This window comes from Chanodichthys erythropterus, chromosome 22, assembly GCF_024489055.1.
Source record: "Chanodichthys erythropterus isolate Z2021 chromosome 22, ASM2448905v1, whole genome shotgun sequence".
NCBI lineage: Eukaryota > Metazoa > Chordata > Actinopteri > Cypriniformes > Xenocyprididae > Chanodichthys > Chanodichthys erythropterus.
The window spans coordinates 30,104,512-30,119,711 of NC_090242.1; the positions used below are offsets into that span (position 1 = coordinate 30,104,512).

Here is a 15,200-nt window from a genome sequence, read left to right on the forward strand (position 1 = left end):
TGTTTCTCTGTATGATATATATTGCGTACAACGGGGCTAAAGGCACACCTTAAGAAAAATGTGATTTTCACTACTCTAAAAGAGTGTGTTTGTATTGAACATTGATGGAGCAACAGATTTTGTGTGAAAATAAATCAGGTGGTTAAATTTGTTTAAAATCGTATAAATGGAGGTGGTGAGGGGGCCTTTTACATCACACAAGGGGTAAAAGTTACACAGTATTGATACAAATACTTCAGCTAAAATATTTTTTTTTTAATAATGTTTACTTTAGCCAAGTTTGTACTATTTTCTGTTTATTTTTATAAATAAAATTTGTTTTTATTCGACAAATATGCTGTCATTAAAATGTTAATTAAAAATTAAAATAAATATAAATTAAATATAAAAAATTTAATAATACAGAAACAAGATTATTTTAAAACGTAAAGATTCTGAAAGCATTGAAGGAGATCTCATTTTTATATTTTTCATATTTAATGTAGATTTACAGAAGTAACAATAAATTATATTTTATTATAATATAATTAATATAATATTTTTAAATATAATTGTTTTTATTATAAATATGGGTATTATCTCTAAGGTGGATACATAATTTGATATATGATATTTACCATCTGAATCTAACCATGTCATTATAATACATAGCTGGCTGACTTTTACATTTGTTAACATTTTAATTATAGTGCCTTTTGCCCCGACAGCAGGTGTGCTTTTTACCCCAAATACCATACTTTTACATATTCTTCCATTATTGAAAAACTGTTGCTTGAATTACCTTGAACAAAACTGAAAATCATTAAGCAGACCTTTGTCTGAAAATACAAAAAATATTTTATTGATTCTCATTTGCTACTTAAATCAACATTAAAAAAAAAAAAAAAAAAAAAAAAAAGCATGCCATTTCCTGTTGACAACAGGTGGCGCTCTGACTAACTGAATATTGGCATGTAGATGTCTTCAGGCCAGGACACACATGTGAAGTTTGGGGCAGGTAGGACATTGTATGCCTGAGTTACAACAGCTTCCTTTTTCATGTCAAAACATCAAAATTTGTCAGGCCGCCACACACACACCCTTCTGTGAAAACTCAAGATCTTTGCAGTGTAACATTGCTAAGGCCTTAAGATTAGACAAACCAAATATGATGTTGTTCTGGTTAAATACTGGTTGTCCTGGTTCTGTCATTTCCTTTTGCCCGCAGGTGGCGCTATGACTTTAACTGAATATTGGCATGTATATGTCTTCAGGCCAGGACTCTTATAAAACAGGTGAAGTTTGGAACAGATCGAACATTGTATGCCCAAGTTACAACAACTTCCAGTTTCATGGCAAAACATTGAATTTTGTCAGGCTGCCATGAACACACCCAAAAACTCAAGATATTCGCAATTTAATGTCACAAAGGCCTTTAGATTAGACTGACCAAATATGATGTTGATCTAATTAAAGCTCTAGGAGGAGTACAACATCTGGAAATGGCAAAAACTGCAAACATTTTGCAGAGAAAATTCAAAATATTTCACTTCCTGTTGGGTTTTCAGATTTTTGTGTCTACTGAATTTCATACCTGTATGTGAAATGTAGCTCGAAGGGCACTTAATTGAAATTTTGTAGGTGTACACAACAAAGTAAGATGGAAAACAAGAGGCTTTAAATATATGAACTTAGGAAACACATGACTAAGACAACCAATGAACAACCAGAACTCATAACCACATGACAAGACAATGAACAAATCAGAACATGACACATAGACTAAAACAGCACAAGAGGAGAACAAACAAGCAACATGAATCAAACTACAAAATAAAAGACATTAAACATAAACATGAAACAAAACTATACATTACAGATACCCCCCTCTATAGGCAGCTCCCGACGCCCAACAAAACAAAAAAAATAGACATGACTAAAGAGTCTAGGCGGGTGGTAGAGTGGAGGTGGTCTTGAGGGGACGGATATGGAGGGCCAAGCCTGTGCAAGGGGACAGGACCTGGACCTGGACCACGGCATGGCAATGGCGGGCCTGGGTCATGGAGCAGAGATGAACCAGGTCTGTGGATCATGGGTGAACCTGGGCTGTGGGCATAGGTGGACTTGGGGCATGGAGCATTGGCGGACCTGGGCCGTGGAGCATGGGTGGACCAGGGCCATGGAGCAATGGCAGACCTGGGCTGTGGTGCAGTTGTGGAAATGGACCTTGAAGCAGTGGTGGACCTGGGCCTTGAAGCAGTGGTGGCAGCCATGATGTGAAGAGGCTCTGGTAGCCAGTTTGTCTGAAGCAGGCATAGCGGCCATCTTTTACGAAGACACAGGCGTAACAAGCATCTTGTCTAAAGACAGGCATAGCAGTCATGCCTACCAAGTCTCTGGCTTGGTAGGCATTATGAATTTCAACCTCTGCCCGGTTAATTTAAAAGAGACTGCCATGTTTTTTTTTTTTATTTTAATAAACCAAAAGCTTCACTGGGTAGGCTACTCTCGCTCGCTCACAACGTTATCATTCATTCAAATAAATGTAATCTTAACGACTGTAGATAAAATAACAAATGCAAATTACCTTTATTTTCCAGTCTATTTTTGTTCAGTCAGACTTTGCGCTGCAAAACATCCATGACACTGAGAGCTTTTAACTTAAGATCGGATCTATGCATTAAGACTTGCAGTGTAAATGCGGCCATTCATATGTGGAAATAAATCAGATATGAATCGGATACGTGCGTTTGCACCTGCCGTGTAAGCGGACAGATCGGCTATTCCCCTGTAAATGCGACTCCTGCTTCATTGAAAAGGGAGGTTTTTTTAACATTTACAGACATACCTATAACAAACGGAACATCTCTAGTTGACTGGCAGAGTATTCATTTAATTTGTGTTAAATAAAAGGCGATATGGCGTTTAAAAGTGTTGCTCTTGAAATCCTGCTACTTGCTGCTGTTGTCAGTGATGTTGGCTCGTGCACAGACACGTGCTTCAGCCCCGTTGTGGAGACTCTACCCATTTGTTCCATTGAATCTACAAAATAAAAAGCACACAAACTTGTACCTTCCTTTGATATACATATACTGATGAATACATTTGGTTTTAATGAGTAAAAAAAACTAGTATAGGACAGCGGATTTGAACCCAGAAGCTGTGACATGTTTAACAAATATCTACCAGAGTATTATTAAACTTGCACGCTTCCGAGCTGCGTACATAAACTGTCATGAAGAATTTGTATTATTTTGATGTAGGGAGTTGTAACTATTGCATTAAAAGGGTTTCTATATGAGTTCCATGTCAATAAATTAAACTCAATGTATCATTGAAATTGACGTGTCATGTCATATATGCGATTTCGCCAAGTGTAGTGTTAAAAAAGAGACATAGGATACAGGTCACTTTTAAAAGAAATGTAACCACGTCGTCCCAAAAAAAAAAAAAAAAAAAAAAAAATCAGGATATGTACAGATATGGTCAAAAGATCAGCTCTGTGCATTCAGACTTGCAGTATAAATGCAGCCAAAGAGACAGGCTTAACAGGCATGGCAAGAAGAGTCTCTGGCTGGGCCAATGTGCTGTGAACCTTGACTGGGCAAGCATGACATAAACAGTCTGACTTGGCAGAAATGACGTGAACAGTCTCTGGCTGGGCCAATGTGCTGTGAACCTTGACTGGGCAAGCATGACATAAACAGTCTGACTTGGCAGGCATGACACGAACAGCCACTGACCTGGCAGGCATGACGTGAATAGGTTCAGGCTTGGCAGGCATGATTGGAACAGGCTGTAGCTTGGCATGCATGATGTGAACAGGCTTTGGTTTGGCAGGCATGACGTGAACAGGCTCTGGCTTGGCAGGCATGATGTAAACAGTCTCTGACTTCTTATGATGGTCGAGGCATGGAAAAACGTCTTGGTTACGTATGTAACCCTCGTTCCCTGAAGGAGGGAATGGAGATGTACGTCAGTAGTGACCGACGAATTGGGATGTCGCCAGAGAGCCCTATCAGTTTCGAGTGAACTAAGACAAGCCAATGGAATTGGTGTGCGATATTTGCATAATGCGCACCACCTCTGTCAGGTGTATATAAATAGGAAGCAGATGCAATCGCACTCTGTTTGTCGCTGAGAAGACAACTGGTGTCTGCACTACAGCAAGGGTAAAGAAACTGTGGCGATGGGACGTACGTCTCCATTCCCTCCTTCAGCCTGTAGGTTTCCATGCACGTCCGGGCTAAGACAGGGGGCAGGGCAAGACAAGTACGCATCGCGTGACGCCCCCAGGGGCCCGGGAAAGCATGGTTGTCAAGTCTGAATCTGATCCAGCATGAGCACATCATAACCGTGGGACGCTCAGCTTCATCTTCATGTCCAGAGCCCAACAATCCTCTCTCCAATGTAGCAGTCGACATCTGATCCTCTGCTGGAGCGCTGACTAAGAGGCTAGGTCCCCCATGAGAAGGACCAGCAATCCACCCAGAAGCTACCAGCCATGTGGGACAGTGAACGTGGCCGTCTAAAAAAAAAAAGCACAGAGCACCATTCCACGCATTGTAAACAGTAATGGCAGTGCTTTGAATACACCCGGCATCCTAGTTTTCCTTATCTACTTTGTACTTTGTGATCAACAAACAAACAAACAAATGAATAATTTTGACAGCACTGATATACCTGTGGTGGTTTCTGCAGTATGGAAGCCATCGAAATCTAATCATTTAGGTGAGGAGATTAAAGCGTTGAACTGAGAAATCAAATTTTCCTTGAGCTTTTGACATATAAGAGGTCATCATACTTTAAGAATATCCTGTAAGTTTTAGAGCTTCCTTGTTAGTCCAATAAAAGCTTTAATTGACACCAGACCCAGCAAACGACAGGATTTACAAAGTGGGGATCTATGATGTCAAATGGCAGCAAGAAGCAGAAGAAGATCAACGCCTACTTCATCCCTGCCTGTTTAGCCCTGTCCTCCGATTCACGCATGGCATGCATTAGAATAGGTAGCCTAAGTATAGGCCTATGTGGTGCTAAATCGGTTCGAGCTACCAAGCAATAAACATGCCGCTGAGGATTACAAAATATTGTGCAGTGCCTGGACTCGACAGTAATGCAACAACATGTAAGTAACTGTGTTAATTCTAATGCCTGATCTGATATGTAATGATTCATGTACAGTCATGTTCTTTGTCTGTCAGTAAATCAAACCAGTGACTAAACGTAAACTTGTGTTGTTTCTCTTAGTAGGATGAAAATCTGTTATTTAACGGTGATTTAATTATATAAAGAAAGCGATCAAATAAAGCTCCCTTTGGAATCGTTGGAGCAGCGCATTGCTGAAGCTGTCAATCAAACAGCGCAAGTTTATCAGTGACTGACGCACAAAACTCCAGTTTTATTCAGCAAATCTTTTAGATATATCGTGTTTGCACTGTTAGTGAAGATGAAATAATTTGTTAGTGTACAGAAATTGAGTTGCAATGACGAGATCATGGATTCCATGTGCTCAACAACATGTCTGTGATCGGCTACAGTGTTCATCTCTGCAAACTTTCACGCCATGATCTCAATATAATGCCATCTAGAGCTAAATGTAATGCAACCCTTTTCCCGATTAGTTAACCTTGAGAACTGTAATAGTAAAAACGCGCTAAAAGAGAGAATAATACTTGGCTATTTCATATGTAAAGATGTCAGACAGTCACAGCAGTGGGCATTTACACTGAAGTCTCACAGCAGACACGCCCCTGAAAACAGAGCGTTCAAATCAGAGGGCTAAAATCAGAGTAGAAAAAAATGCCTTTTATTTATAAATTATGACAATTTTGGATGTAAAAAGCATACTAACATCATAAGTGCACCCTAGGAAACATTATAAAACAATAAACCAACACAGTTCATGACCCCTTTAAGAGTATGAGTCACTCAGGAGGAAAAATGCTTCTTCTCACACGACAGCATCAAACTTCTGTCACGGTCCCCAAAACTGAATCATGTTTTTAAAAGCCGTTTGACCAAGAATGATTAATTCTCGAATCTGGCATTACTAGTTTGGATGGTAGCACTTTATTTTACAGTACGTGTACTTTCCTGGTACATATATAGTAATTATATTGTACATACAGGTAAAAGAGTGGTAACACAAGGTACTTACCTGACATGTATGTACATGGGAACTAATAAGAAACACTGCTGTACTTTCTAATGGTACTGTTTTGTGATGCGTCTCTAAGCACCTTTACCTTATTTTTATTATTCTCAGGTTAGGTAAGAAAGTCAAATCTGACCTAAATTAAAAGCATTTTAAAAATACTTACAATCAGACAGAAGACTTCTACGTGGTCTGTTAAGGCTCAACGACTTAAATTAATGCCACATGAGGCCGAGTTTAGTTATAAAGTTATAAGTTAATTTATTTATTGCATTAATACTACTAGCATTACATATATTCTACTAACATTCTATACAAGTAATTAAATAAAGTATAAGTATTGAAAAGTTCTTCAGTCAAGGCAATATCAGCGATGGAGGCATCATCAGCTGGTTCTGGTGTCGGAGGTACAGTGAAGCAGCCCCCCCCTGCTCTCTTCATGGTTCAGCCTTTTATAGACTATCTGACCAGTTGATGTCAACTTCTTGGGAATTCCCCTCATATGCCTATATATAGAGGCCTCTCCTCTTTGTTCTGGACTCTTCTCCTCTTCTGCGTCCTGCTCTTCTGATCAAGACATCCTTCAACGGTAAAACTGCCTTTCTTTCTAATACATGTTATTTCCTTTCTAATCTACTAACATGTTGCTAACAAATGCATTTCCAGTTGTTTTGTATTCTTTTATAAGTGATTAATACATGCTTTAATAAAGGCATTACAATACCAGTTGTCTGTCATTCTTCAGTGGTTAATATATATGCTATTGGGCTCTTTTTCTTTCTACATTCTTTTGATGTGATCACATCTTTTAATTTACATGAATAGATATCAGTCTTTCTGTTTATATGAAGATATCAACCTTTCTGTTTACATGAACAGATATCAACCTTTCTGTTTACATGAACAGTTATCAACCTTTCTGTTTACATGAACAGTTATCAACCTTTTTGTTTATATGAACAGATATCCATCTTTTTTGTTCACATAAACAGCTATCAAACATTTTGTTTCACTGTTTACCCATTCACAAGTTATCTATATATCTACAAGTTATCATAACAGCTGTACTTCATAAACAGCTAACTTCTTTTCACTTGTTTACACACAAACATGTCATTGAACATGTTTCTTCCTCCAAGGTATCTCTTTATGATAGCTGTACCTCATAAACAGCTTACTTCTGTTTATCTTCAAATCAAAGTTGTGTTGTTATTATTGTTCTTTATAAATCACTTATTTCAATAAATGTTTTTTTTTTCCTTTTAAGTTTCAGCTGTGTTGTCATAATTATTCTTTATAAGCAGAAGAGGTTCAAGTAGCCTAGAAAAGTTGCATTTCTTAATGAAGCAGAGTGTGGCTCATATCAACACATTGTGCTGCTTCACTTCTGTAGAATGATGTAATCCGCCCTGTCCCATCCACCCTGTAACACCTCCCTCACAGTTTCAGCTGAATTCAAAAGTACTAGAACATAATAGACTGATTTTGCCTCTTCCTTCCATCTCTGCAGGTGGCTGGGAAGCATAAATACCATCCTGAGTGCTTTCTCTGTGAAAGCTGTGGCATGTTCATTGGAGATGACGATTCTTTCACTCTAGTGGATTATACCAATTTATACTGGTTGGTTTTTGTCAAATCATTTCATTAATCATTTGCGTATTGCGTGACGTCACAAACGTGCATCACAGAACAGAGCAAGGCGAGCATTTGTGCTTATAAAACTATTTTAAAACTATATATTTTCTTTTCGACTGAAGAAAGAAAGACATGGACATCTTGGATGACATGGGGGTGAGTAAATTATCAGCAAAAGTTTTTTTAAAAGTGAACTAATCCTTTAAGAACTGCATACTTTACACCTAAGAAATCATTTATCATAAGATCTGTTTTTGACAGCACGTTTTGTTCATTTCTGTGCATTTTGCTCAAGCACTGATCAAACTTTTGAAACTGTAAAATGTACGGTAAACTATTTATGTTCCTTATATTGTACTGTATTTTTAGCGGTAAAATACCGGCAGCTGTGGTTGCCAGGAATTTACCGTAAAATGTATCTGGTCAAAATAAAATGCAGTAATTTGTGTTTTTACTGCCAAAGCTTTTAATAAGGTTTAACATATTTCTGTTATTTTTACAGTTATTTACCATAATAGGGTCTTTTTTTTACTGCAAATATCCGTAAAAAGCTATGGAAAGTTGCATTTTTTACATAAAATTACTGTATAATTGACAAATATATTTGTTTTTTTTCTACCATGATTTTGGTAAAAAAAAAAAATATGTTGTCTACTGTAAAATTTAGGGTTACAAAACCAGTATACTGTATTGTCTTTTACAGATTCCACATTTTTTTCACGGTATATTCCTGGCAACCACAGCTGCCGGTATTTTACCGTAAATTTGACAGTTTTTTTTTAACAGTGTAGGCCTAATATATGCTACCATGACATTATTTTCTGAACTATAATTTCCCACAAATTGCATTTCCAAATAAATAAACAGATACATGGAAAAATACATATGCATAAAGAAATAACTTGATTAAGCTACTTTAAATAAACCAGTTAAAGAAAAACAGGAAAATGTAAAAAAATAAAATAAAAAAACATGGCCTGAAATAATAATTAGGCATTCACATAATAAATCGTGTTTGTTTCTAAATAATCTGTATGTGAAGAGTTCAGATGCAAAAGCCTCTAAGTGCCATCTGAATTTCTTCTAGAATGATCATTTTTATAAAGCAAAATCCCCAGTGTTAAATTAACACCCAAAGTGTACATATGAGTCTTACCGGGTGTTAAAAAGTAAGACTGAAGCAGTGTTAAAGTTAATGAGATAATTGATTGATGATTGAGTGATGATTGGCAATTAGTGGAGACACCTGATGATAATAAGCAGAATCACTGAAGAAACAACAAGAGAAAAAGAGAGACACAACAACTACAACTGACTTCCAGCCATTAAACATTATTACACTTATTATTAACCAGTCTGATCTGATTTCTATCATACATCAACAAAAGTTCTGAGAATGAACAGATGTTTAGATGTTAATGTTTGAATGAAAGTTTAGTTTGAAGTCACCATGAGAGTCAAGAGCCCAGCTAAAGGAAATGCTTTTCACCATCATGGTGACTTCAAACTAAACTTTCATTAACTGTTCATCATTTGAGTTCAATCACCTTGTGTATTTAAGTTCCTCCTTTTCATTCAGTTGTTGTCTGGTATTGTTTGTGTATAGACACACTATTACGTTGCCTCTTTGCATTTGGATTAGCTGAGTTTGTTTTATTAAATAACCTGGTAAAACTTTACTATAAGGTTCATTAGTTAACATTAGTTAACATGAACTAATAATGAACTGCATTTCTACAGCATTTATTAATTTTTTTTTTTAATGTTAAACTTCTGGGGTCTGAGGCCGATTTGGGGTCCTGGAGTAGTTTAGACATGCCCCGACATTTGTGCTGTTTTTCAGTTGCTTATAAACATAATAATTTCAGCATTTACTAATACATTATTAAATCTTGTTAACATTAATTAATGCACTGTGAACTAACATGAACAAACAATGAACAACTGTATTTTCATTAACTAACATTGATGAAGATTAGTACAGTAACAAATGTATTGCTCATGGTTTGTTAATACATTAACTAATGTTTAACTAATGAACCTTATTGTAAAGTGTTACCAAAAACCTTTTGTTTTTGGAAACCTGTTTGAACCATCTTCTTCATCTTCATCTGATAAATTCTCTTCTGACCTCAGGGGCTACAATTTTTATTTTTCAAGATGGAAGAGACATGGAGGTGAATGAGAAGGAGTTTTTGAGCATCTGCCAGCATGCCACCTGCAGCGACATCATGCTCAAGGAGGGATTCTGGGTCGGACTTGATGACAGGAGCCAGATGGTGATGCAGAGAGAAAACTCCTACTGGACGCTGGCTGAGTATATCAACTTCGCCTTATGGGTGGAAGGATCTTCTTTTGTAGTGGGTGAGGTAGAAGAGGATCCCACCGCCAGTGTCCAGCCCCATTTACCATCTATCACCAGCCCAGAGCCAGACCCAGTGCCCACACCCACTGCCGAGATGGAGCCAGAGCCCACCGCAGACTGAGAGACCCAGCCAATGCTCGCTACGTAGCCTGAGCCAGCAGCCTCGTCCGTTCCGGAAGAGAAGCCTGAGGTCCCGGTTGACCAGGTGTGTGAGCTGGCCATCACATCAGTGCCAGGGGGAGTGTTGGTGGACCTGGAGGAGAATGATTGGTTTATAGACTGGAGTGCAGAGGTAATGTTTTCCACCCTGTTTCCCACCAATGAACCTCTGCTGCCATTTGAAATTCAATCAGTGAATCAGCCAATCAGTGAATCATCATTTTTATCGCTATCTACTATCCCTGTCCCTTTCCAAGTCTGTCTCTGCACCCAATCTTCCTCTCATTTTTATTCCACTGGAGCCAGCCATTCCTTCGAACTCATCCAGTGGCTCTGCCTTACAACTTGGATCCACCATGGAACTTCGAGTCACCAGCTCCACCGTGGCATGGGAATTGCCTGGCTCCGCCTTGTCCCTCCGAGCCCTCAGCTCCACGTTGGATCTTTGACCAACTGGCTCTACCCTGGCTCCTTGCCACACCATTGGCACGGACTTCTGGACTGTCTGCTATGCTTCAGCCCCTCCAACCCTACGGCTCTGTTGTGCTCCTCCATCCCTCAGGCTTCTTCGAGGTACTCACTCACACCTGCATCGGCTCAGTCCACCAGTCTACATGCTCCACCTCAGCCGCTCATCACCGGGACTCCACCTCGGTCTCTGTGCCCAACAATGTCGCTGGGTGTTATGTCACGATCTGCCTGTTTTTGTTTTGTTTTCATTTGTTTCTATCTACTACATGTTTTCATGTGTTTACCAGCACCTGCATTCTCAGATCAGCTTATAATGCATTAAATGTTCAAGTTCCGTTGAGTTTGGAAAATTCTGAAGACCATAATCATCAAAACGTCTCTTCTCCTGTCTCTGAAAATGTCCAGAATTTGAAATCAACCTGTGGAAGCTCATTTTAAGAAGCCTTAAAACCACACAACCTGAAGAACTGATCACTACTTCAACAATCACTTCCAGTATTCAATTCCGCTGTGATAAAGGTCCATTAAAAACACTCGCTCAGTGGACAAGCACCGTTAATGTGGCTTGCCCGAGCCTAGTTCTTATAATGTACTCCTTCACCTCCTGGCGTAAGACGATGACTCCTCCTATCCATGGCCACCCGGGAGCGAGCTCCCCATTTCCTCGCTCTGCCTGCTCCTCCCCATCATGGTGGAAAGCGGCAAGTCTGGCCTCCAAGGGAACAGTGGCAACTCCTTCGTCCTCTCACGGCAGCAGTGAGCTTTCTGTCTCACCTGTTGCTAAATCTCTCCAGAACCACCACCTTGGGCAGCAACTGGCGGTCACCGGTCCTTTGTGCTGCCTGACTGCGATACCCCACACCAGTGGGGCTCTCTGACAGCGTGTCCCTCCTTACTCCCAGGTTTTGGCACCAATGTAATGAGATATGTGTTCAGGGAAGAAGGAGGTGGGAACCGGCAAACATTCATGTAATGTTTATTCATAAAATAAACAAGAAAACTAAAGTAAAGAGGCATCCCCTCATGGACGATTGCCACATATAAACACGAAAATACATGACAACATAGCTTCTCTGTGGAAGTCAAGCCTGGTGTGCCGCGCATGACACTCATTAGCACTCGCCACTGGCCTCGCTCTGTTCTCACAACTCTTGGCTTACATTTTATCTATGTGGTTCCAGCAACCTTGCGACTCTAGAGAGAATAAGAGGTGTGTAGGATTTTGTAGGCAGCAACGATGTGACTATGCTGGGATTTTAATTATTTTTGGGGAAATCAACCTGTGAATGGCTTACTAATATTATATTAACATGGGAAAGAAAAATAAATAATGATAATTATAATAATAATAGGATTTTTGCATAAACAAGAAAAAACTTTCTTAAAACCTTTTGAAAAATTGGACATTTTGAAAGTCCAGAAAACATTCAGAAATAATGTTTTAATAACATTTTCAAAATGATAGAATGGAATGTTCCTCTAACGTTCACATAAACCAAGAAAAAAACTTTCTTAAATACATTTAAAAAACTGGATGTTTTGAAAACAGAAAAAACATAAATCAGAAAAAAAAACTTTTCATATCTTAATGGGAATGTTAGAAAAACATTTTAAGAACATATTTTGTTAGCTGAGCAAACACTTGGAAAGACTGGAGGATGGTACATAATGACTTCCTGTGATCATTCCAAGCATGGGCTATTTATCTTAATTTCTTTTGTTAAACATCTGAGTCTGCTGCATGCTCATATGAAGCACCCATTTATAGCTATCACTGCAGATACCTGTATGAGTGAAGCCAGAAAACTACAGTAAGACAACATGTAGACATGAAATTTTGAGATCTTTGCTCGATTAGAATGGAATGCATGTTTTATCTGTTTGCCTAAAATTATCTGACATTCATCTTTGAAATTCATGTCAGGTGAAACACAAAGACAATGTGTTAGATGGTCCAACACAAAGCCTTCCTACACACACATAGTATACATAAATATATTACAAACAAGTAGTGTGTTTTTATTAAATGTAATCTAATGACTTTATGTGTGTAATTTTTACCATATAATATATTCAAGCTTAATATAATTCAGAGGCAACCATAAGGAAGCAATTTGTATGCTGAATCATTTAAAATGTGTAACACTGTGAATCTATGGCTCTTTCACAATATTTCTTTGTTTGTTTGAGGGATCAGTGTTCGGCTGGTTAGTTGGGGTTGCCAAGTTCTCAGTTTTCCTCATGGAATTACTCTTAAAGTCAGCATGAAACAGAATTTGCAATAATTCTTTCTTCCCTGTTGTGACATATATGAGTGAAACAAGAAAAAATGTAGGAAGGGACTTGATTTTTTCCACCAGGAATTGATTAAATGATTGTGGTTTGCTATTGATCTAGTCTTATGTGAGTGACAGATTTTCCTGTCCACATGCCAGTAAACACATCATCAGATAAGTGAAGGGATGTTGCTGCAAGAGGAAGGGATTTTTTTGATTAAAGATTATGAGGGAATGTGATTTAAAAAAAAAAAAAAAAAAGATGTGTACTGATAAATCATTTATAAAAAATACTGCAATATCCTATTAAAACAAGAATTGTTTTTATTTCAACTGTTGAATTGAATTGAATTTAAATTGTTGGCATGGGTTGACTTTTGTCCTTTGGGTTAAAGGTTTGACATAATTAATTGTATAATATTTGACTGAAATGCTTGATTTGAAATATTTACTCCATTTATATTTTGCCAATCATAAAACTGTGCTGGATGATGAATTTTGTGAGGAAGGGGCACTGGTAAAGGCCCTTTAGCTCCTGTGAGCTCCTTCATGAAAATAGACTCTTTCCTGGCAACCCTGCTGGTTGTTATGTCCCAGTTTGGTAGGTGTCGTAACTACACCATATGGGTGCAAAATGTTTTAACTAAATAATAGACCTCCTTGATTTTCACATCCTGAACTGAATTTGAACATCCTGACCAAAAGTGTTGCCAACGGTTTTATGGAAAGTATTTAAAGCCAAATCCATGCTCACATACTGTATTTTAATGTAATAGGCCTATAAAGCCAAATGTCCAATATAGCTGTTCTCATTTACATATTTTCTGTCAGACAATGGAAACAGCATGACATTGTAACTGACTACTTGTCAGCTAAAAAAGTCACTAGATTTGTCTCTAGTTTTGTTACGTTGGTGACCAACCTGACCTTAATTACTAAACTTGAATCTGAATTAAGCAAAATTGGCTCAACCAATGGTGTGATTTATGTGGCAGGACTATATTTCTTTAACCAATGGGGGATTGTTTAGAAACCACTTTGAAAACAGTAATTTGGTCAAAAATCCCTTGATGCAAGTGCTGCACATAGTGCTTTACAAATACACTGACCCAGTGAATTTCTTGTTTTTTAACATGGTAAGTTTCAGTGTCATTTTTTTTATACTGGAATTACTGTATGCTTTAAACGGAAAACTTAAATTAGTATTAGCAGCAATGGCAGCTCCCTTTTACCCAGAAAACAATACAGCAAAGGGGAACTGCAGACAGATTAAAGAGAAGAGGGAAAATGCACTGCTGAAGTCCATTGTTTGCTCAGCAGGAGAGGGAAAGTTCACATTTTTTCCTAGTAATCTTATGCCTACTCTTTTATCTCTGCGACTTGCATAAGATTGGGCTTATGCCAAATACTGAATATACAATCCCTTCCTTAATGGTTAAGTGTTTTTTTTATTATTATTATAATTATCATTATTTAGTTTTCTTTCCCATGTTAATATAATATTAGTAAGCCATTCACAGGTTGATTTCCCCAAAAATAATTAAAATCCCAGCATAGTCACATCGTTGCTGCCAGCATGGTCTTTCTAGTGAAGCTGGTTGACCATTTTTCTTTAAAAACAAGTAATTTAGATAAGCTGTCTGTTTTTGGCTTTAACTAAGCTATCCAGACTGTTTCCTTTTTTCATCCTGTTGTGAAAGAGTTCACGAGGAGTTTCCTGTGTTTCCTGTTATGGAAATAAAAACAGAATGTTTCCTTGTAACAGAGACATTTCAAGAGTCTAAACAAACATTTTCATGTCAAGAGGGTCAAAAGAATTGTGTGATACACAAATTGTGACACCCATGTGTTGTTCCTTAACTTGAAAATATTTATGGGCTGTTAAATGACATATATGCATAACTTTCATCTATACTGATTTGTAACACAGAGATTGTGTTATGTGTAAACAAATAATGTTTATGCACAATAATGCAATAGTATTTGCATAGTATGTTAAGTTATTTGAAATACTCCCCACACCAAAATTAAGAAACAAATAAAAAAGTTACAAATTATTCTTAAAGTACATTAGAACATATAGTACATACAGCTATGGAAAAAATTAAGAGACCACTCCAAGTTCAGAAATCAATGTTAAGTGGTCTCTTAATTTTTT

The 15,200-nt window shown here is 37.7% G+C and overlaps 1 long non-coding RNA gene across 1 annotated transcript; it reads left to right on the top strand.

Annotated features, from left to right (window-relative positions):
* Positions 1-6,617: 6,617 nt before the first annotated feature.
* On the top strand, positions 6,618-15,115 carry LOC137012787 (uncharacterized). The gene is made up of 3 exons (XR_010893608.1): positions 6,618-6,725; positions 7,647-7,927; positions 9,908-15,115. It is a non-coding gene; the product is annotated as an uncharacterized lncRNA (long non-coding RNA).
* The last annotated feature ends 85 nt before the right edge of the window (positions 15,116-15,200 follow it).